At 39.0% G+C, this 24,871-nt stretch overlaps 1 protein-coding gene across 1 annotated transcript in view; it reads right to left on the bottom strand.

The window, feature by feature from the left end:
- ST8SIA1 (ST8 alpha-N-acetyl-neuraminide alpha-2,8-sialyltransferase 1) overlaps positions 1-24,871 on the bottom strand; it is a gene marked incomplete at both ends in the record, with an annotated part of 137,914 nt that overhangs the window by 98,866 nt on the left and 14,177 nt on the right. The window lies entirely within an intron of this gene.

The raw sequence follows: 24,871 nt of genomic DNA, 5'->3' as shown, positions 1-24,871 counted from the left end.
AAATTGAGAAGTCTCTGAATTAACTAATTATCCTGTCTAAATGTCTTCACCAAGCTACATTACAAAGATGTGCTTTTTTTGAGGGTCAGTATAGGAGCTACATCAGGAATAGCATTTAATTTCCTATAAAACTGATGTTGTAGATAATGTCTATTATGTTTCTGTGGTCTTGTCTTCTATATAACTTCTTCCTTGAATTTATTGTCAGGAAGATTTTTTTCTAGTTACATAAAAATGTATGCTTCCACTTATCAAACGATGAGAGCTATCTAACTGGTCCTTTGGTCTGAGTGATCAGAAAGTTCAGAAGAAAATACAGTATAATTATAAGACAATCTCAGCCTCACCTCCATGGATGGTCAACTCTCTTCTCTTTATTACTGGTTGCTTTTAAATTTTTAATGTACCACTTTTTAAATTTTAGAAATTTATAACTTTAAACTGTTAATTTTAGAAATTTTCAAAAATAAAATTAGGAAAGTAGGCAAAAATAATTTATCACAGATAATCCTTACAGACGGAGAAAACCACCATCAATGGATTGGTTTTTGTGCATTTTTCCAATGAATTAATTCAAATATTCCCTGAGTAAATATTCAACAAATATTTATTGAGTACCTAGTATGTGTCAGATACAATTCCAGAGACCCAAGATACTAAATAAGATACAGCACTAAGCAAGATGAGATCAGTGCCTGCCCTCTTGAAATGGGAATTTGATATTTACAGTTTACTGATGCTACAAACTCTGTGGTACACATTCTCATGCTTAGATTTGTGAACACACCCAAAATTATTTTCCTGGGATAAGTTTTTAAAAAGTATTTCCTGAACTAAAGGCTAGGTACTAAGGTACCCCTTGCCTCAAAGAAGATGTTATATAATCTTTTAAAAATTTTTTTTATTTTTAGGGTGCCTGGGTGGCTCAGTCAGTTAAGCACCTGACTTTGGCTCAGGTCATGATCCCAGAGTCCTGTGATCAAGCCCTGCATTAGGCTTCCCACTCTGTGGAAAGCCTGCTTCTCCCCCTCTGCCTGCTGCTCTCCTGTTTGTGCTCACTCTCTCTCTCTCTTTCTGTCAAATAAATAAAATAATTTAGGGGCACCTGGGTGGCTCAATGGGTTAAGCCTCTGCCTTCGGCTCAGGTCATGATCTCAGGGTCATGGGATCAAGCCCCGCATTGGGCTCTGCTCAACAGGGAGCCTGCTTCCCCTGTTCTCTCTACCTGCTTCTCTGCCAACTTGTGATCTCTCTCTCTCTCTCTGTGTCAAATAAATAAATAAAATCTTTTTTAAAATAATTTTTAAAAATTTTTAAATTTTAAAAATAAGTAAAATTTATATTTTTAGCAAAGCAAAGTATGTACAGAGTTTAAAGTATCCTAAATCAACAAAAATAAGAGATCTCTTTCAGATTCCCCACTACCGCATCTAGATAAAAAAGGCAATAGTTTTCATATGTTGATTATCAAATAGTGCTGTTTTTATTTTCCATTTTTTATACTATCTGTTGACTTACTACTATGGAAGATAAAGATATCATTTTCTAATCCTACCCCAACAGACATACACAGACTTTCTTCACTCACATTCCTTATAGAATTACATAAAAATGTTTAGTTAAGGGGTGTTTGCGTGGCTCAGTTAAGAATCTACCTTCAGCTTGGGTCATGATCCTGGATTCCTGGGATTGGGCCCCACATCAGGCTCCCCACTCAGTGGGGAGTCTGCTTCTCCCTCTGCTCCTCCCCTTGCTCATTCTCTCTCTCAAATAAATAAAAACTTTTTTTTAAATGTTTAGTTAAAGCATTATTATTATAGTGTCATGGGTCTCTAAGTATAATTTAAGAGCTGAGTCGTGCAGTATATATTATCACTCTATTTTCTTTTTTGTAGGCTTTTTAAAATCTGCTCTCCTGGAGTTAGTTATTGCCTAACTTTTTTCATTTGCTTCATGTATTATGTACCTTTCAGTAATTCCTCTTTAAATTCTTCAAAGAACTAAAACATTTTGTCGATGTGGTCAAATATATCAGAAAATCAATCTGCTCAATTTTTTTTCCTGGAAACATGTCTTCTCGAGCCTCTGGTCTGCTCTAATTTGGGCTATTTCCTCTCCAACTTCCGTAAACACCTGTCACCTTGGGAATTGCTTTCACCTCTTTTCTGCCTTGGATTACCTGGTCTCCTCTATCCATTTGTCCCCCTTTGTTGTTACTTCCTCACTGAGGTGTAACATGTACTCTATTTCCTTCTTGAGAAAGAGTGAAAACAAAATACATCTTATAAGCCTTTGAATATTGCAAATACTTCTTAGTTTGGCTGGGTACAAAATCCTAATGTTGAAATAATTCTTTTTCCAGATTTGAAGGCCGTTACCCATTGTTTCCTAGCTTCCAATGGTTTTAGTTAAGAAATCTAGCACCATTCACATCTAATGATTATACTGTAATCATTTTTCAGCTTTGAAAATTCTTAAATCTTAAACAAGGGATTCTGAAACTTTATCAATAATATGCATTACATGGGTCTTTTTGCATTCAGTTTGCTGGACACTTATTGGTCTTCTGCAACCAGGAAATAGGTCCTTCCAATCTGCAACCAGCTTTCTACTATTTCTTTAATTTCTACCCTCCCTTTCTTTTATATTTCTCTTCCTGGAATTCATTCCTATTATCCGGACTTCTCATCTTCCCCGCCTCCCCCCATTTTTCACATCTTTTTCTTTTCTACTTTTGGGGAAATTATTTCCTAAATGTTATCTAACAAATCCATCTACTGACCTTTTAATTTCCAATACCACATTTTTAATATCAAAGAGTTCTTTTTTATCTTCAGAAAGTTTTATTTCATAGTTTTTTAGTCTTTGTGAATGCAATTTATTTTGAGTGTGTGAGAGAGTCACAGTCAGAACATTTTTTATGTGTTCTTTTTCTTCCTGCATTGTCTGTTTGGTGTATGTTTTTTCTATTGGTTCATTTTGCTCTCTGTCTTTTATGTTAGAGGTTTTCGAGAAATATTTATAGATCCAGAGCTGCCTGTTTACATTTAAGAATGAGGTACTAAACAACTGAATGGAAGTTCTTTATAGTTGGGTAGTGATTACCAACTGCTGGGCCTCATCAGAGTGTGATCCAGCAGGGACCCAGGCATTTCATGGGAGCATCCCCAAATGTCAGTATCCACAGCTTTTTCTCTTATGCTAGTCAGTTTCCCCAGAGAGGAACTTCCCAATTTCTTGATAAGATGTAAGCCTAGTTAATAATATTCCAGGAGCTAGGTAAAAAGGTGGGGCTGAGATCTCACTCTTCATAACACAACCTTTCTCTTAATTCCTCTTTTTTCATCTGATGTCCCACATCCAGAGTCTCTGTTTCATCCCCAGTCTTCTAACACATGTGCAAGGGCAACTTCTTATGTTTGTGCAAAAGGGGAGATCTGGAACACTTCCAACCAATCCTCTTGTTTTTAGTGTCATCAGCACTCACCTCCAATTGCTGAAACTTTCGGGAATTCTGCAACATGAACGGGCTTTCTTCTTGCTGGCTTCCCAGCTGCAAGCCCTCAAATTTTAGATTTCTGTCCTCTCCTGGTCAGATAACACCGAGCCATCTGCTTTTCATCTCCTAAAATTTTGTTGATGTCTTTTCTTTGCTATTGTCTCCTCTTCCATTCTCTTCATTTTTAAAAGTTTATTCCTATTTATATTCCTCTCTTATAATTTTATTAGTCTTTCAAGAGGGGTCAGGAAATCAGAAGCCAGGCTGTATTATCCTTTTCAAGTTTAACTTCTTTAACTGTGATTTTTCAATATTGTTTTCTGATTCTAAAACATATGTGTGTTACCAAGAATAATTTTGATAGTGGTTGTTTTAAATAAATAAAAATGGAGTTTTAGGGTATGTGGGACTTCTAATTTTCATCTTATGTGTTTCTATACCTTATTAGTGTTGTGAACTTATATAACTTTATCATTTTAAATCTGATTTTTAGGAGCTATTAAAAATAAAAACTAACAGGTGATTGATATAGAAAATCTGGAAATATTAAAAAGGGTAAAGAAGAAATTGAAAGTTAAAAAATAATACAACCACACGGAGAAAAATATGATTAATTTGATTTTTCTCTCTGATATTGATGTTATAGTCTCAGGATTTCTTCAAAATTTACGTAGATTAACCAACCAATTATCTCTGCTCTCCAGCATCCTCAAGTCTCCTTCTTCTTCTCTTTTACTGAGTTATAACTGACATCCAATATTATATCAGTTTCAGTTGTACAAACATAGGGATTTGACATTCATATACATTGTGATATGATCAACATAGTAAGTCTAGTTACCACCTGTCACCATACAGAATACAATGTTATTGATTATATTCCCCATGCTGTATATTATATCCTATGGCTTATTTATTTTATATCTAGAAATTTGCACTTCTGAATCCCCTTTACCCGTTTTGCACCCCCACCTCGAACCACCCTACACTCTGGCAACCACCAATCTGTTCTCTGCATCTACAAGTCTAGGTTTTGTTTTGTTTCTTTATTTCTACATATTAGGGAAATCATGCAGTATTTGCTTTTCTCTGTCTGACTTATTTCACTTAGCATATACCCTCAAGGTCCATCCATGTTGTCACAAATGGCAAGATTTCATCCTTTTTTATGGCCTGAGTTGTATTCCAGTGTAAATATATACCACATCTTCTTTATCCATTCATCCATCAATGGATGGACACTTAGGTTATTTCCATATCTTGGTTATTGTGAATAATGTTGCAATGAACAAAGGAGTGCATTTTGAATTAGTGTTTGCATTTCTTCCAAAAGATACTCTGTAGTAAAATGGCTAGATCATATTATAGTTCTATTTTTAATTTTTTGAGGAACCTCCAGACTGTTTACCAGAGTAGCTAGCTACACCAATTTACATTCCCACTAACAGTGCATGAAGGTTCCCTTTTCTCTATGTCCTCACTAACACTTGCTATTTCCTGTCTTATTTAATATTCTCTGGTATTCCCGGATCTAGACATCTATTTCCTTTTCTAGGCTAGAGAAGTTTTCATCCATTATTTCTTCAAATAAGTTTTCTGTTCTTTTTTCTCTTTCTTCTCCTTCAGGACCCCTAAAATGTGAATATTATTCCACTTGATATTATCCCTGAGGTCCCTTAAGTTAGATTCATTTTTTAAAATTCTTTTTCCTTGAAGGTTGCTGGGGGAGTGGGTAGAGAGGGTGGTGGGGTTATGGATACTGGGGTTATGGACATAGCACTGTGCTATGGTGAGTGCTGTGAAGTGTGTAAACCTGACGATTCACAGACCTGTACCCCTGGGGCTAAAAATACATTATATGTTAATAAAAAAATAATAAAAATTTTTTTAAATAAATAAAATACTTTTTATTTTTGCTCCTCTGTCTGGATGAGTTCCATGGTTTTGTCTTCTAGGTTACTAACCCATTCTTCTGCTTGTCCAGTCTGCTGTTGAAACTCTCAAGGGTATTTTTTCATTTTAGTTACTTTATTCCTAAGCTCTAAGTCTTATGTTTGGTATTTTCTTATATTTTTCTATCTTTGTTGATATTTTCCCTGTGTTTACCCATTCTCCTGAGGTCAGTGAGCATCTTTATGACCATTACTTTGAATTCTTTATCAGGTAGAGTACTTACCTCCACATCATTAAGGTCTTTTTCTGAAATTTTGATCTTCTTTCTCTGGGAATGTATTTCTCTGTTTCTTCATTTTGCTTGACCCTCTGTGTTTATTTCTATGTATTAAGTGAAACAGCCACCTCTCTCAGTCTTGAAGTGGCCTTTGGTAAGTGATGAACTTTCTTATTCAACCTTGCCCTAGCTCTTGGTTGTCTATTGAACTTCTCTGATAGTCTAAACCACCTGACATTCTTTTTTTTTTTATTAAATTTATTTATTTATTTTAATAAACATATAATGTATTTTTATCCCCAGGGGTACAGGTCTGTGAATCGCCAGGTTTACACCTTTCACAGCACTCATCATAGCCCATACCCTCCCCAATGTCCATATTCCCACCACCCTCTCCCGTCCCCCCTCCCCCCAGCAACCCTCAGTCTGTTTTTTGAGATCGAGTCTTTTATAGTTTGTCTCCCTCCCGATCCCATCTTCTTTCATTTTTTCTTTTCCTACCTCCCCCCAACCCCCCCACATTGCATCTCTACTTCCTCATATCAAAGAGATCATATGATAGTTGTCTTTCTCCGATTGACTTATTTCGCTAAGCATAATACCCTCTAGTTCCATCCACGTCGTTGCGAATGTCAAGATTTCTTTTGATGGCTGCATAGTATTCCATTGTGTATATATACCACATCTTCTTTATCCATTCATCTGTTGATGGACATCTAGGTTCTTTCCATAGTTTGGCTATTGTGGACATTGCTGCTATAAACATTCGGGTGCACATGCCCCTTCGGAGCACCATGTTTGTATCTTTAGGATATATACCCAGTAGTGCAATCGTTGGGTCATAGGGTAGCTCTATTTTCATTTTTTTGAGGAACCTCCACACTGTTTTCTAGAGTGGTTGCACCAGCTTGCATTCCCAACCACCTGACATTCTTAATATGTCCCCATTTTGAGGGTCTGTCAAGACCCGTCTTGATGTCTTTTTATCCTTTGTTATGGAGAAACAGTTCATCTGTTTTCAGATCATCTTTTTCAGGGAGAAATGATCCATACATAGCTGTAGATTTGGTGTGTTCTTACACTGCCATCTTTGGAAACTGAAAAGGTAAGTTCCTACATTGCCATTTGGAAACTGAAAAATCAGAATGAAAAGACAGATCCTTTTGCATCAATTGTCTTAAGTTGGGTTTCCTGGAAGCAGAGATGGAGTTTAAGTGAATTATGAGGAGTGCCTCAGAAGAGGAGAGGGAGTCCTCAAATTCTCTTTTTTTTAAGATGTTATTTATTTATCTGAGAGAGAGAGCACAAGCAGGGTAACGGGAGAGGGTGAGGGAGAAGCAGACTCCCTGCCGAGCAGGGAGCCTGATGCAGGACTCGATCCCAGGACCCTGGGATCATGACCTGAGCTGAAGGCAGACACTTAACTGACTGAGCCACCCAGGTGTCCTAAAGTCTCCTTCATAAATAATTAACTTCTGTCCATAAGAATACTTATATTTGTCCTAAGTTAAGGAAAAATCCCCTGAAATATGCTACATCTTTAAGATATGCTAAATTCTGAGAATTCTTACAAACCAAACACATCAAAGCACTACTACCTTTATTTCTTCATCAGTCTTTTCACTTGCCCATCACCTGTCCTGAAACTGCCCTCTCCAAGATCTTCAAATGTATCCAAATGACCAAATCATATCAAATGGTCTTTTCTTACTTCTTATTCATCCTGACCACTCTGGCATTTTACATTGTTGACCAAATCCTTTCTTCCAACAAGCCCCTCTTCCTTGGATATCTACAGCAGTATATCAATATATTCAACAACCCCTATTTGGTTTTTTTTCTCTCTTTTCCTAACAAAATAGCACTTCTTCTCCTCACCTAAATGTGGTTATATCCCAAGGCTCAAACTTTGGCTCCCAACATTTTTTATTCTAATAATAATGGAAGATTGAGTCATAGCCACATACTCAACCCTAGAGAACTAACATTATGTCCTAAAGAAATACAAAAGAGAATAGATGTAGGATGGACCATCACGAGATGTCTAAATTTGAGGTTGGAGAATAGGGTTGGGTGGATGGAGAAAGGACAACACAGAGGGAAAAAAAGGAAATTAGGAAAAATACTCAGTTCTTACTATGCACAAGACACTATCCCAGGTCCTTTCATATGTGTGCTACCCCATTTACTTCTCAAAACAGTCCCAAGAGTCGGCTATTTTATTTCTCTTCACAGGAGTTAATAAGCAGCAGCACAAAACCACATAGCTATGATCCAGGTCACCTGACGAGGAAGGCAGCATGGCGAAATGCAAAGAACAGAGACTTTAGGGTCTTACAGCTTTAACTCTGCCCCTTGCTGCCGCATGGTTTCAGCCAAACCACTTAACCTTCTGCTGTTCAGCTTTCTCATATATAAAAGGGTGACAAAATTAGTTGACAGCATCGTAAATAAGGTGTATAGAGTACCTCATAAACAGGAGGTGCTCATAAGGAGTTGTCAGTATTATTATGAATCTATAAATATGAGTTATTTTTATAACAAAAGGGAATGCTAAGGAAGGCAAAGGAAGAGTTTCAAAAAGAGGAGCTAATGTTTCTTCCGAGGTATCGATCCAAGCCCAGACTGAAGCCTGGGCTTCTCATGGCTGTACAACCTTAGAGAAGAGATCCCAGCAATTTCCTATCTACAGGAGGTATGTCTATGAGAAAGGCAAAGAACCAGTACCCCTCTGACTAAGAGTCAGCGAGAAAAATGCAAGTCACTGTCATCTTTTTTTTTTTTAAGATTTTATTTATTTATTTGACACACAGAGAGAGAGAGAGAGAGAGAGAGAGAGAGAGATCACAAGTAGGCAGAGAGGCAGGGGGAAGCAGGCTCCCCGCTGAGCAGAGAGCCCGACACAGGGCCCGATCCCAGGACCCTGAGATCATGACCCGAGCCGAAGGCAGTGGCCCAACCCACTGAGCCACCCAGGCGCCCCCACAGTCATCTTTTGATCTGGAAAAATGCTCAATCCAGTAACTTATATTGCCTAGAGATCATATGTCCCCGAATGAAAGTGTTTGTATCACTACCGAATCTTATGAGAAGCTATGGCTAGCTTTTCTGGATAAGTTGTTTTGACAAAAAATTTTAAAAGGGGAAAAAAAAGCAGGGCATCTGGGTGGTACAGTCAGTTAAGTGTCTAGCTCTTGGTTTTGGTTCAGGTCATAATCTCAGGGTCACGATCTCAGGGTCGTGAGATTGAGCCCCACATTGGGCTCTGAGTTTAGCATGGAGTCTGCCTAAGATTCTCTCTCCCTCCCCCTCTACCCTTCCTGCTTGTGTGCTCTCTCTCTCTCTCACTCTCAAATGAATAAATAAATACTTTTTTTTAAAAAGGTGCAAAAAAAGTAGTTTTGATAAAACTATTTAAAAAGAACAATAATAGAGTGGCGCTTGGCTGGCTCAGTCAGTAGAGCTCGTGACACCTGATCTTGGGCTTGTGAGTTTGAGCCCCACGTTGGGTGTAGAGATTACTTTAAAAAAAAGAAGAAGAAGAAAAAGGGGGCACCTGGGTGGCTTAGTCAGTAGAGCATCTGCCTTCAGCTCAGGTCATGATCTAGGAAGGGAGGGGCATATGGGGCTCCCTGCTCAGCAGGGAGTCTGCTTCTTCCTCTCCTCTTTGACCTCCCCGCTGCTTGTGTGCACTCACCCTCTCTCTCTCTCAAATAAGTAAATAAAACCTTAAAAAAAAAAGAACAATAACAAAAAGGTGAAGGATTTAAGCCTCTGTAGATTTAGAAAGATCAGACTACAAAAATTCCTGACTATTCTCCATACGTACTTTATAGCATGACACAACATTGCTTTTGCCATAATAATAAATTAAAATGTGATCATCCACACGGTAAATCAAAAGTGAACAGATGGAAAGAAAAACACAACCTGACCGGAAGGGCGGAAAGACGCGTTAACGCCCCTGAAGATACTTCAGACGGCAGCTGCAGACTGTTCCCAGACACTCTGATAATGGAGAACATAATTAGTTTTCCTGACAAAGAAAAATAAAAGGACTGATGAGGGCGAAACCCATAAATTAATTCAATTCAATGAGTGTTTGTTCGAAGGGATCCTCTGCGTTTAAATCTGAAGGTCATGGGAGTTATACGAGACACAAACAAATGCCATGAAGGGTACGCAGGTATGACTCATTCACTCACTTACTCATTAATTCATCTGTTACATATTCATTACACACTGTATGCAAAAGACCATGTGCTAAACTTTAGGAAAGGGGGTGAATAAGATGCAGTTTCTGTCTTCTAGAATCTCGGGTCTTGTGGCGAGAGAGCAGTAAATAAACCCCAGCACAGTCTATCGGGGCATGGAAGAAGCTGTACAGAACGCCGCTGAGATAACTAGAGGGGTGAGTAGGGTGGGAGAGAGCAGGTGGAGGGAGATGGGAAAAGATTTTCTAAGGTCAACATGTAAACTGAGAATTGAAAGCCTAAGAAGTTTTGGGCAGACAGGCCAAAGGCTAGTGGCATGGGAAAAAGCAGAGAATCCCTGACAGAGAAAACAGTGTGTACAAAGGCACAAAGTTCCCAAACACCAGAGGCCAGTGCCAGTCCAGAACCATTTTTTCAACAGTCTCTGGCAAAATGAGTAAAATATAGGCAATGAATGAGGCTTTTATATTTTATTTTTAATTAGCAGCCCATTTTTTTTCTGTGAGCTTGTGTGCTTTCTACATTTTGAGGGAACATATAAAGTCTTCAGTGAAAAATTGGTATTTTATTTCTTTGTTTGCCAAAATATAAAATGATCAGAACTGTCCATTTATTAAGTTATTTGATGATTTTCTACCCCATTAAATCCTGAATCTGGGTAATCCTGAACACGATTAACAGAGCCACAAGTACTTGGCATGATTAGAAAGGCAGAATACATGTGGCAAATAAATATGTCATATCTTACACAGGAGATTAAGTCTGGAAAGTAGGCAAGGACCAGATTATGAAGGGCTTTACGTGGCTAGTTAAGAAGTGTGGACTTTAGGGCCACCTGGGTGGCTCAGTCAGTTAAGTGTCTGCCTTCAGCTCAGGTCATGATCCCAGGATCCTGGGATCAAGTCCTGCACTGGAGCAGGGAGCCTGCTTCTCCCTCTGCCCCTCCCCCTGCTTGTATGCGTGTGCTCCCCACCCCCCAAATAGATAAATTAAATATATTAAAAAAAAAAAAAGAAGAAGTTTAGATTTTATCCCATAGGCAAAAAGGCAGACAGTAACATTTAAAAAAGTGAGGAATTACCCAGTATGATGCTGGGCAAGTCACTTACTCTCTTTCTCTGGTACTTGTTCATAAAATGCTGATGCTGATAAAGACCCCACACCTACTTCTGAGTACTTAAATGAAAATCAAGATGAGTTGAAATACTCCATAAATTATACTGTACATTCCAAACGTTAATGTTAATAAGATCCTCCCTTTCCTCTAAATACATAGGTAAACCAACCCACCTTAAAATCTCCCCTCCTCCTCTATTTCCCTGATCACTTCTGGTCAGGAATACTGGACTGACAGGTCCTACTAACAAGACATGAAGGGATGCTGACAGTCAGATGATTCTTGAGTTATAACAGATGAATAGCACATCTCCTAGATTTTGATTTTGATTTGTGATAAAGGACCACCTACAAACAATCTACAAAGTTCATTTTTAAAGAGTTATTAAAATTTAGTATTCAAGAATTAGAATCATCACATTTTTAGAGTTTACCAAGGATGTCACTCAACATTCTACAAAGAAGCCTGGCCGCTGTGCAACACTTGGCCGTGTAACAATGCTTCCTTTGTGCCCGACACATGCAGTTTTGAAATTCCCACAATTGTTAGAAAAGACATGCTTTATCAGTGCATCATCAGTGTTGTGGGGAATTGGCTGTAATTTTCAACTGCCACTGCTCTTGTTTGTAAATATAAATTACCTTAGTCATTGCAGAATTAACCAGAAGGCAGACTATGTTTGTATTTGGCATATGCCAAACAAGTAAGGGGATCACAGAAATGGGGAAAAGCAGCACATTTTAAAAAAATAATTGATACTTGAATTTCTCAAAAGCATTGTAGTCAGTATGGGCAAATTCAAAAAACTTGGCTAAACTAAGCATCCCATATTCTTTGCAATGCTTCTGTTCTCTTAAAGTCTTAATTAGAACTTTTGATTAATTTAGCAATCAACTTTAGTTTGTACTGCATTCTTGGACAAACCATTTGGCATGTAGAGATCAGTATTTACATGACAATATTTTATGCCATAATTTTTGAAAAATTTAATTTGAGACCTATCTGTATTACAATTCCAATATGACTCATCCATAAATGCGTTCATATAGTAATAGCCCATGGTTAGTAAGCTTTGAAAGCAAGCTAACCTGAATTTAAATTCTGGTGCTACCTCTTAATACATAAGAGAACTTGGATATGTTCCCATAAAATCTCTAAGCCTCAGTTCTCTCAACTGGAAATAAGAGTAAAATAGTATCTGTCTCAAGGTTAGCAGAGAAAACTAAATAAGATCATGCATTTAAGTCCCTTTGCATGGAATGTGCCACATTGCTCAAAGTTAGCCATCATTATCGTCATTATTGCTTGAATTCATCTTTCAACATAAAGTAATACTAGGTGATATAGAAGGACAACAAAACTCAGTGCATTAAAGTCACCAAATAAACACACTTGAGTTTGCCAACAAAGAAAATAAGAAAAGCACAGAACACATGCTGAAGGAGTTATTTCTGCACATAAAGCGTCAGGGATAGAAACGGGATAATATCCAAGGGAGCTGAAAATAAGAAGCAAGAGAATTCTTGCCTGTGCCAAAGGGTTTGGGTAATCACTTGCCCATAAATGTCACCCTATTTCAGTGAGCCTGGACAACTAAGCCAAACACCCCTGATGTTTGACAACAAAACAGAATCACTGGACTATACACAAAATTGTACCAGAGTTGATTAATTGATGCATAAGCTCAATTTGATCATTTTTATGGTAAGTACACTTTAAACTTCTCACACAGGTGCTTTTAGGTCTGGAATATGCTGGGATGTCCATGGAGTCAAAGGCATGTGGTGCCAGTGGGAAGGTATCTTGGGCCATATGGGCTCATCAGTTGGTGGTCAGATACCTGGCACAAGTAGATATGCTCTGTTTATACCTTGGTAGTTGCTCGTAATGCAAATTTAGAGGTTTTTATTTTTTAAATGTTTGTCTATTGAGAAAGTATTTTGGTTGTATTTGCTCCATGTGTGTTGTGTCTATGTTTTGGTGTGTTGCAGGGCAAGGGGGGCATCTAGAATAAGCCCTCTGTGGTCCTTAATGCATTGGGTTGGTTTATCTGAGGAAGAATAAAGGAAGAGAATATGCATGTCCAGGAGTATGCCTCTCCCAGCTATCCAGACCCCTGCTAGCTCAGTCCTACCAGGTGCACAAACATCCACTGCAAAATGGGCTAAAACAGAGGAACTGACAAAGTAGTCTAGCCTTACACCCTCCCCTTCCCTCCACCATGCTCATTAGTACCAGCATTCATTACAGATCTTTAGTCACCAAACAAAGTCTCAAATATAGTTATCTCCTGTTAAAGAAGAGAAGGAAGCCAGCCAGTATGTTTTCTAACAGGCTTTTAACCTCTTCCTCTATTTATGCCATCATGCTTTTCACTCACCGGAGCATCTACTGGAGGATTGCTTGAAGATAACTCAACATATCTGATAAAAGTGTTATGGGAGGAGCGCCTGGGTGGCTCAGTGGGTTAAAGCCTCTGCCTTTGGCTCAGGTCATGATCCCAGGGTCCTGGGATCCAGCCCCCCCAGCCCCCACTGGGCTCTCTGCTCAGCAGGGAGCCTGCTTCCCTTCCTCTCTCTCTGCCTGCTTCTCTGCCTACTTGTGATCTCTGTCAAATAAATAAAATCTTAAAAAAAAAAAAAGTGTTATGGGAACACACCAAGAATCCCATCTAACAACTGAGAAAAACTTTAAGGATAAAAAAATAAAATGGTAACTGGCTCAACTGACAGAAAAAAAAAAAAAAAGCCATTTCAGCCCAGATTCCGTGACTGATGGATGTATTCAGGATGAGAGTATATAGATAACGTCAAATTTGCCTGTCCAGTTTTAAATAATAGCACTTGAGGCTCAAGCCATATTTATTGTGTATCTTTCCTTCCTTCTTTGCCATTAACTCTACTAAATCATTTTTTAATCTAGAGGGTTTTCTGCTAAGTCTCTTAGATCTGCCCATTCTATGCTAGTCCCATTGTCTGCACTCTCCATGGGCTCTTGGCATGACTGCCTCTGAACTACTGTCTCTGCCTCTGCCAGTCTGCCCCATGCCACTACCAGATCTGTGCTTCTAATCACAGTTATCCAGTTACTTTCATACCAAAGAACTTCCAGTAGCTCACAAACTTTTCTTGAACCTCATCCTAACTGCTCAAGATTTTCTTTCATTCTCACACCCACATAATTCTGCTGAAGCCAGCCATTCAGCACTAACTCACAAACAAAACCATTTCTCATGCTGTCTCTCCCAGGCTCAGAATGTGCCGTTACTATTTCTCTGCTGATTCAAACACCATTCATTCCTCAGGAATCAGTTCAGCACTCTTCTTTACTCCCAAGTACCATTACTTAGTTGACTGACCCACTGGCTAAAAGCACCTAGAGATCAGGGACAATGCCTTACCCTTTCTTTGTATCCTCCCCTCAAAACTATCATCATAGGAGGAATTCAACAATGATCTGTTGAATAAAAAGTATGTACTAATTAGAGTTGTAAATTCTATCACTTGCAAGTAAAAGGTTCCTATTTTTGTCATTTCTTCTACTCCTTATCCATCCCCATCCCAACCACCCAACACAGATCTGTACCTCACTAACAAAAGACTTAGTTTAGAGCAACCAATCTTCCTCTGAAGTAAGATTCATGCAGAGAAAATATAGAAAATTTAACACATACCAACTTTTTAAACCTATCATTGTTTCCTCTCTTCTGAAGAGAACTTCTATTTTGCCTTTTGCTTTCCTTTTTTCCACAGAAATTTAAACTATTTTCCTTCCCTCCCTCCTGTGCTCCTTTCTAAAGTAATGACATTTCCAGAAACCAGAGTCATTTGATTTAAGCCTCTCACAGTGAGCTGTGTTTCCTGTCAAACTGAGGACCTCATGGTAGTGAAGGATAAGAGAACATGCAGCAAGAATTCTTGAAATAGTGAAGAAATTATGAAGTGTGAACAATTTGGAAAAGATGAAAGTGGCTAGGGCAAACAAATAAACCAATGCAACTCAATTGAAGCCCCTCACCTCCAAAAACTAAACCCTCTCATAGATAGGCAATGTTACATGATGATATCTTCTGTTCTGAAAGTCAGACATCCATCATGCCTTGCTTCCAGTCACCATAATGGTATATCTAGAAGCAAATTTCCACCACAACTACTAAAACAGGATGCAGTCTGGGATGAGATTTGGTGACTAGATTTAGAGGATCCATAAACAATAAGCAGAGAAAGGAGGGGAGAGAGGGAAGGGATAAGGAGGGAAGGAGAAAGAGAAACAGAGAAGGAAGAAGAAGAGGGAGGTGGGGGAAAAGGAAAAAGAAGGAGAGGGGAGGGGAAGGAAAAAGGAGAGGAAGGAAGGGGGAGAGGAAGGAAGGGGGAGGGGAAGGAAGGGAAGGAGGGAGGAAGGGAATAAACAAAGAAAATAGATGAGTATGAGCCCTGAAGCCAGAGACTCCTGAGTTTGCATCCTAGCTCAGCCACTCCCTAGTTTTCTAAGCTCCACCTCACATCATGTCAGTAACTTGTCTAAGTCACAAAACTAGAAACCAATGAGAAGTAAGATTCAAAAGAAGAGAGACAGAGAAGAGGAAGGCAAAAGAAATCCAACTTTGAATTCATTGAAAAAAAGGCTGAAAGTATGTGCATTAAAGAACACAAGACACAAGAAGTAAATACTAGAAAAGAGAACAGATTATCATTATATATAAGTTAGATAAATATAGAAGTACATATTTGGAAAACCCAAGAGGATAAACTGAAAAAAAAAGAAAAAAAAAAACACACTAGAAACTTAAATAAGGTGGCTTCCCATAAATAAAGTTTAATAACTTTCCTATATATAATCACAGAGATAATTATAAAACAAGATACTTCTTGGTATGAAAGTAGAAGCATAAGAAACAAAATATCCAGGAGTAATCTCAATAAGAAATGAGCAGAATCTAAAAGAAAAAAATTATATACTCTGCTTAGGGAAATAAAATAAGGATTGGATATATAAGTAAATCTATCTATTCTTGAATAGAAAGTCTCAGTTTTGTAATGATGTATCAATTAATGAAACTCAAAAATATCAACAGAAATCATTTGAACTTGGAAAGCAATCTCAACTGTACCTAGGAGAAAAATACGAAAGAATTACAAAGAAAACTCTAGAAAAAAAAAAAACAATGACTGGCTTTATGAGCTATTAAAATATATGGTAAAGCTACAGTAATTGATACAGTTTGGCTGTAGAATAGAACTAATCAGATAAAGCTATGGAAGACAAGTGGGACTTCCAAAATGACCCACACAGATTGGATTATCTAGCATGGATGAACCTGGCACTTCAGATGAGTGGAAGGAGGTAAAATTTTTGTTTTTGTTGTTGGGTAATAATGCTAGAAGATGCACGGAAAATATATCTTCCTCATTATACTAAAATAAATCATAGGTCAGAAATTTTAATGCAAAAAAATTAAATCATTAAAAAACTAGATGAAAATATCCTGGGCTGCAGCAATCATGACACAAAGGTTCAAAAGCCATAAAAGAAAAAACCGACGAAGTTGATTGCTAATTATTTTTAAAGTCTTCACGCACACAAAAATGAAACATAAACATAAGACAAAAGACAAACTGGGAAAAATATGTACCACAGATATGGCAAAGAGCTATAGTCCTTTAACAAAGGACACTTTGGGTATCAAAAAGGAAGAGATGAACAACTCAAGAAGGAAATAGGCAAAAGACCTAAAAGTGCCCTCCACAGGAGAGGAACTCTTCAAGAATAATCATAAAAAAGTAAAATGAGGCTCAGTCTCATTAATTAAAATTATAATTTTTCACCTATATATTAGCAAAACATTTTAAGGTTAATTAGATTCCATATTGAAATGGCCAACAGCTCTTGGTCACAAAACAGATGACTTCAATTGGAAGACAATTCATTAAGTATCAATTTTAAAATTAAATGTGTTGTTTCATGACCCATCTTCGCTTTTAGAAGTTACCCTATAGAGATAATTACAGAAGCAGAAAAACATATTCCAGGATGTTTGTAAAGCCATTTCTCATTTAAAAAAAAAGAAAGAAAAATACCATAGTCAACCCTAAAATGGAATTTCATATTCTCTCCATCTTTTTTTAAAAAATGAGATAATGTTGCTTTGTGTCACACATACTAAATGAGGTATCCACTGACCCATATGTTGTGGGTAGCAAAAAGAGGATATTGTCAAAAAAGATTTTATATGATTTGATTATTACTTCATATGTCAGTTGTCCATTACTATACAACAAATTACTCCAAAATTCAGCAGCTTCAAACAACAAAGATTTACTTTCTAACAGTTTCTGAGGGTCAGGAATGTCTTAGCTATATGGTTTTAGCTCAGGATCTCTCGTGAACTTGCAGTGAGGCTATCGGCTGGCAGCTGCAGTCAACGAAAGCTGGAGGGTCCACCTATCAGTTCATTCATGTGGCTATTGGTGGTCTTGATTCCTTGCTGGCTCTTGACCAAATACTTTAGTTTCTTACCACATGTTCCAGACCAGTGCCTTACCTCAGCTCCAAATTGCCTGAGTGTCCTCACAACATGGCAGCTGGCTTCTCCCAGAACAAGTGACCCAACAGAGAAAGCGAGCATGCAAAATGGAAGCCACCATCTTTGTAAATCTAATCTCAGAACTGCCAAACCACCACTTCCGCAGTATTCCATTCCATTCTAGAAGTAAGACACTAAATCGAGCCCACACTCAAAAGGAGGGACGACCCATGAACATCAGAAGGTGGGTATCATTAGGAGTCATTTTAGAAGCTATCGCTATATGTAATATATATATATGGAGTATAACTACATGTTTCTATAGATAGGGATTTTTAAGAACTCATATATACAGGCGGGGAATTATATATCCTGGTTAGACTGAAATAGTCCTAGTTTACATCTACTGTCCTGGAATAATGACAGTACCAAAACATTAACATTGTTCACTTCTCGGGAAAGAGACTGAGAAGACTTTTATGCTTGCTTAATGTATACCTGTATAAAGTTTTAATGTTTACAATAAAAATGCATTACCTGGGGTGGCTGGGTGGCTCAGTGGGCGAAAGCCTCTGCCTTCAGCTCAGGTCATGATCCCAGGGTCCCGGGATCGAGCCCCACATTGGGCTCTGTGCTCAGCGGGAAGCCTGCTTCCTCCTCTCTCTCTCTGCCTGCCTCTCTGCCTACTTGTGACCTCTATCTGTCAAATAAATAAATAAAATCTTAAAAAAAAACGCATTACCTTATAAAGAATTTTCAAAATACAGAAATTGCACTTCTAACAGAAATTAGACCTCTAGATTCTCTTTTGGAATAACTCAAAATATTGTCACATAGATTCCATTTCAGAGACAGTGACTGAGTTCGAAAGAAAAGTTTCTGGGGATTTCAACAATGGAGAGAAGACAAAGAATAACTTCCTCTTTTAGGTAACACAGAAAAAGTTTCCAAACAGTGGCTGTTCCACTCCTGTTTCTCACAGTTGTGTAAGTTTTTAGTCCCCCTGACTATGGCATAGTTTGTATGATTTCTTGGCATCCATCTCACAGATATAAATGGGAGATAACCAAGTGGGCTATGACAGCTAGATAGGAGAGCCCCCCCCCCAAAAAAATCCTAAAATTAAGCCACTGGGATGAATCCAAGATGTCAGGCAAAAAGAACAAGGAAAGAGACACCTTGCCCATGACTTGAGCCCACTCCTTTATTCGTAGGATCCTTGAGGAGTAAATAGCAAAAACAGTCTTGGATATTAACAATAGTCAAATACCACAAGAATTAATTCACCTTCATAGACATAAATTTTTCCATTTGAGAGTCCTTCCTCTGTAATAACACAATATAAGGAGGTGTCAGGATTTAACTTGAAGCCCTGAATGTCAATGTTGACCTTACTTCAAAGGAGTAGTCTGGCATAGTAAGGGGCTCTAGAGCCCTAAAAACCATTTCCTAACTGCATAACTTTGAGTGAGGTCCTAAAGCTCCTTTTGTTTCAGTTTCTCCATCAATAAAATAGGACTATCTTGGTCTTTTCAATAAATAGTGTTAAAACAACTGGACATCCACATGCAAAAACAAACAAACAAACAAAAAAATTAATCTAGACATAGACCTTACACCTTCACAAAAATTAACTCAAAATGGATCACAGACCTAAAGGTAAAATGCACAACTACAAAACTCCCAAATGATAACACAGGAGAAAACCTAAATGACCTTGGGTATGGCAATGATATTTTAGATACAACACCAAAGGCATAATCTAAGAAAGAAATAATTGCTATACTAGACTCTATTAAAATTTAAAACTCCTTCTTTGTGAAAGACAATATCTAGAGAACAAGAAGACAAATCACAGACTGGGAGAAAATATCTGCAAAGACAGAGCTGATAAAGAATTGTTTCTCAAAATATACAAAGAAGGGGCTCCTGGGTGGCTCAGTCAGCTGAGTGTCTGACTTTGGCTCAGGTCATAATCCCAGGGTCCTGGAATCAAGCCCTGTGTCAGGCTCCCTGCTCAGCGGGGAGCCTGCTTCTCCCTCTGCCTCTGCCTGCCGCTTCCCCTGCTTGTTCTCTCTCTGTCAAATAAAAAAATAAGATCTTGAAAGAAAAAAACAAAACAAAACAAACAAACAAAAAAAAACAGAAAAAGAACACTTGAGATTCCATAATAAGAAAACAAACAAGCCAATTTAAAAATGCCCCCCCCAAAAAGCCCCTAAACATACATACAGAGAACAGGCTGGTGGTTGCCAGAAGTGAGGGGTATGCAAAATGGGTGGAGATGATAAAAAGGAATAAACTTCCAGTCATCAAATAAATCAGTCCTGGGATGTAATGTACAACACCGTGACTGTAGTTCATACTAACGCATTGTATATTATAGTTGCTTAAAGAGTAAATCTGAAAGGTTTTCATCACAAGTAAAAAAAAAAAAAAATTGTAACTGTGTGGTGATGGATGATAACTGGACTTACTGTCATGATCATTTTGCAATATATGTAAATATCAAATCATTATGTTGTACGTCTGAAAATAAGATAACATTATGTGACAATTTCATCTCACATTTTTAAATGGGCTAAAGACTTTAAGAGATACCTCACCAGAAAGCAAATAAGCTGTGAAAGTATGCTCCACATCATATGCCATCAGGGAAATGCAAATTAAAATAACACTAAGATATCACTACATATCTATTAGAGTGACCAGAATCAAGAACACCGACACCACCAAATACTGGGAAGGATGGGGAGCAACAGGAACTCTCACTCATTGCTGGTGGGGATGCAAAATGGTGCAGTCACTATGGAAGACAGTTGGGCAGTTGCTTACAAACTTAAAGACACCATTACGTACAACCCACGACCATGCTCCTCGGTATTTACTTAAAGGAGGTTATTCACTTATATATTTACTTAGATAGGCATTCAGCTCCTTAACATTTATTGAGACAGTATGTCAATGCCTTAAGTCTGTGAGGCCAACTTTGGAAGCAACCAAGACATCCTTCCATAGGTGAATGGATAAGGATTCTGTGGTTTACTATTCCACGCTAAAAAGAAGTGAGTTATCAAGCCATGAAAAGACACGGAAGAAACATAAATGCTTATTACTGAGAGAAAAAAGCCTATCTGAAAAGGCTACATACTATATGATTCCAACTACACAGCATTCTGCCAAAGGCAAAACTCTGGAAACGCTAAGAAGATCAGTGATTGCCCAGGGTTGTTATTATAATGACAGATACACGTCCTTACATGTTTGTCCAAACCCTCAGAATGAACAACACCAAGAGCAAACAGATGAACTATAGACTTTGGGTGATTGTACTATGTCAACGTAGGTTCATCAGTTGAGGTAGCTTTCTGGGGGAGGTGTTGATAACGAGGGGTGACTATGCGTATGTGGGGCTGTGGGTATACAGGAAATCCCTGTACCTTCCTCTTAGTTTTACTGTGAACCTAAACCGGCTCTAGAAAAATTAGGTCTTTAAAAAAAAAAAAAGACTCAACTTGCTTTTGAAGGCTTTTTAGAAGGAGGAAAGGATTCATGAGCCAAGAGATGAGGGTGGCCTCTAGAAGCTGAGGCTAGCCTTGTGTTATCAGCCAGCCAGGAGATGGTCATGTCCATTGTACAACCACAAGGAAGTAAATTCTGCCAACAAGTGGGATGAGGAAGAAAATGGATCCTCTTCTAGAGTCTCCAGAAAGAAATGTAGCTTGCTGACATAGACTTTTCATCCACTGAGACTCGTGTTAAACTTCTATCCTACAAAAAGATAAAATAATAAATTTGCGTGGTTTCAGCAGGCGTGGGGGAAGGGGAGACATTATCTTATAGGGCTGTTATCATGACATTAACATACATAAAGTATTTAAAAGAGGGCTGACACATAGTAAGTACTCACTAAATGCTAGCTGTCAGCACCACCTACAAGCTAAATGGCCTTAAAGAAATAATTACTCACAGCCTGATTCTTTGTAAAACAGGGATAATAATATCTCCCTCACAGAGTATTTGTGAATGCCAAATGATAACACTGTGTAAAGTGCTTAAAATAGTGCCTGGCATATGGCAGATACAAAATAAATAACAACTATACTACTAAAAATATCACCATTATTGCCTAAAAAAATGGAGCTGATTTTAAAACCAAGAGTTAGATGGACTGATATTTTGCACATGAAAGCATCTAGCATAGTACTTGCACACAATTGGTGTTCAAATATTCACTAAATATGAACTTAGATTTCTACAGATCATCTCTATTCTAAAGCCCAAAGAGAATTTTTTTAGACTGTTAAGAAGTTTTCAATCCTGAAATGTGATACTCTAGGAGCAATCTTCTGGCTTCTTTATTGGTTCTTTCCTCTTGTAACAGGATGTTCAGTGGGAATTTATGCTGGAATCATGGTTTAAGTCCAAAGCTGGAGACACAGTTGCTAAGTACCCTTTATGGAGTTGAGCAGGCAACTGGATATGTAGCAAGCCCCCTAGCTGAGTTTGGGAGGGGTGCTCTGAATCCAGCCCCACCACACAATCACCCCACAACTGTGGTCAACATAAACGGAAATTAGGAGTGAGAGGAACTTGTTGAGGAGTGGCCTTCCCTCCCTTTCCTGAAGAAGAGGGATCACCCAAGAAAATGAAGACTGGGAGTGCGTGCCCAAAGGGATAACATTCCCCAGCTGCAGTCTGCTTAGCCAGCATACTTGGCGGTCTGCCCCCAAGCTTCCTGAGCAGAAAGGAAAGGAAATGAGGAACAACTAGCAGTATAAGAGTGACTCTACAAGGCATGGTGACAATCGGAGACATTTGTGGTAAGCCCCCTAAAATGGAGGCATGGGGGTCTTGAACGCCTTGTTTGTGATAAGAAACCTTGATCAACCTGCTCAATATGAAAGTGAACTGACCCAGTTGAACATTTCTCTATTTCTGGGGCCCACGGGGATCGTTTAAGAAACAGTATGACTGAATTTTGTGAGAGTACACAAACGTACCCAGGAAATAAAGATAACAAAATATGAGGTTTTTCTCTCTTATCTGGGAGTTGTGGTCGGAAGCCAAAACGAAGACCACTATGCGCGAATTACCCTATTTCTCAGGTTCAGAGAGCTGCCAGGGTTGGAGCCAGCCACCTCTCCGCAGGTTCTGTAAGTGGTACTAGACCGTGACGCAGTCCCGTCTCCATACAGCTGATCCACATGGAGCAGGAGCAGGAGAAAGGCACAGACTCGGGAGTGCCATGTTTTCTCATGAGGTTCTTGCCTCTCCACCCCTGTAGAGCGAGTCCCTGCCCTCCCTGCCAACAAAGGAAGAAGAGGGTTGGGGGATGTTCCAAGAGAATCCCTTGTAAAGACAATAAGGGTCTACAGTAAAGACAATAAGGGTCTACAGTAAAGAGAAACGGGCATTTTTTGCTTGGGCTGTTTGCTGTGCTGGCCTGTGCTATCTCCTGTGAAAATGAACCAAGGAAAACCTCACTATGATGGAGTCGGGAGGCCAGAAGGGGGAGCCCTCACGCTGTAGGACTCTACCTCAAGAAATTTAATTATAGACGACCCCTCCCCACCCCCAACAGAAGAACCAACAGGGAAGCGTCATCAGTTACAGTTCCCAACAAGAGAAGATGTACATTGCATCTCTGACAAGAAACTGACCTCCCCTGCAGCTCAGCCAATGGGAAACCATCATCACCCTGAACTCTCGTCTTTCTCCAGTGGATTTTCCTTTAGAACAACCCCTCTCACCTCCTTCTTCTCCATAAAATAATGTTCCTCTCCTTCGCTGGCCTAGCCTGTGGTATTAGCCGTCCCTTGCAATTTTCCATGATTCCCAAACAAACCCATTTTTGCTAGTAAAGTAACTTTTATTTTTAAGGGCAATGCTAGAAAGAAGAAACAGAAATGGAAAGAGATGGGGAGGTGGTGGGCTATAAAAATCCCTTTGGGGTGGCAAGAACGGGGAGCTGCCTGTGGATGGATTGCCTACTAGTATTCCACCCAAGAAGACTGCTCATCAGGTGAGTTTGCCCTTAGAAGAGCTGGGCAGCCCATTAGGGTGCACCTGAGAAGCCACAATCATTAACAGAGAAAAAGGACTGAATATTCATGTCCTCCCTGCCCATGGGGGTAAGAGGTAGTTCCTAGAGGGGGACAGAACCTCAGAAAAGGCCCTTCCTACATGCTCCTGGAGGTTCAGGAGCCAAAGCAGGCAGAGATGGTAGCCACAGGAGTTTTCATTGTGCTTTAAAATAAACTAAAACTGAGGGGCACCTGGTGGCACAGTCGGTTGAACTCCCACGTCTGCATTTCAGCTCAGGTCGTGATCTCAGGGTCATGAGATCAAGCTCCACATTGGGCTCCTTGCTGAGTGGGGATTCTGCTTCTCCCTCTCCCTCTGCCTCTCCCCACCACTCATGCTCTCTCTCTGTCAAATTAAAAAAAAAAAAAATCTTTAGGATGCTTGGGTGGCTCAGTTGATTAAACAACTGCCTTTGGCTCAGGTCATGATTCTGGAGTCCCAGGATCAAGTCCCACACAGGGCTTCCTGCTCAGCAGGGAGTCTGCTTCTCCCTCTGACCCTCCCCCCTCTTGTGCTCTCTCTCTCAAATAAATAAATACAATCTTTAAAAAAAAATCTTTAAAACAGATTAGCTGCATAACAAGGTAAATAATCCCCATCCAAGCCAGCCTGCCTCTAGGTCTCTTTCATTCTACCGGTAATTGGGCTTTGCTTTCCCCCATGGACTTGTGTATCTTTTAGCAATTTTTTGAAGGTCTTTTCCCTCCTTAATATTTCACACATTGCATAGGTTAACCAGCATCAAAAGATATCATACCACTAAACTGTACAAAGGCCTCTGGCCTCACGATCACAATGCAGGACAATACCAGAGGGGATCAGAGGAGGGATTTTGGCCTAAACACAGACACAACAAAATTCTGAAAGTGAAATTAATTAAACCTGTGCTTGTTTTTCCTCCACAAAAAGGAGTTGAGAGATTTTCTTGGAGAATATCACTGTTCTTTTTATAATGTAAGCTGTGTGCTTATCCGTTCTGAGAGGAAGGCCCATGTCTTCTTGGCTAACTACTTGATTCTCAGCACCTAGCAAGAGTGCCTGGCACACAGAAGGCACTGAACAGTTAGATGCTGAAAAAAGGAATGAGTGAAGGAGTGAACAAATGAATTGGTAGTGAGTATTAAGAGCATGGAATCTCAATATTAGGTAATAAATGAATCTATCCCTGAAAGGTACTCAGACAGCTTTCTACAGGCCTTGCAGAAAATGGAATGTTTTCATTAGTAAAACAAGTACTTGTTAGTAAGACTGTGATGAAGGA

Source organism: Martes martes (assembly GCF_963455335.1).
Source record: "Martes martes genome assembly, chromosome: 8".
Lineage (NCBI taxonomy): Eukaryota > Metazoa > Chordata > Mammalia > Carnivora > Mustelidae > Martes > Martes martes.
The sequence above is the reverse complement of the archived record's forward strand: the minus strand, read 5'-3'. Positions and strand labels throughout refer to the sequence as shown.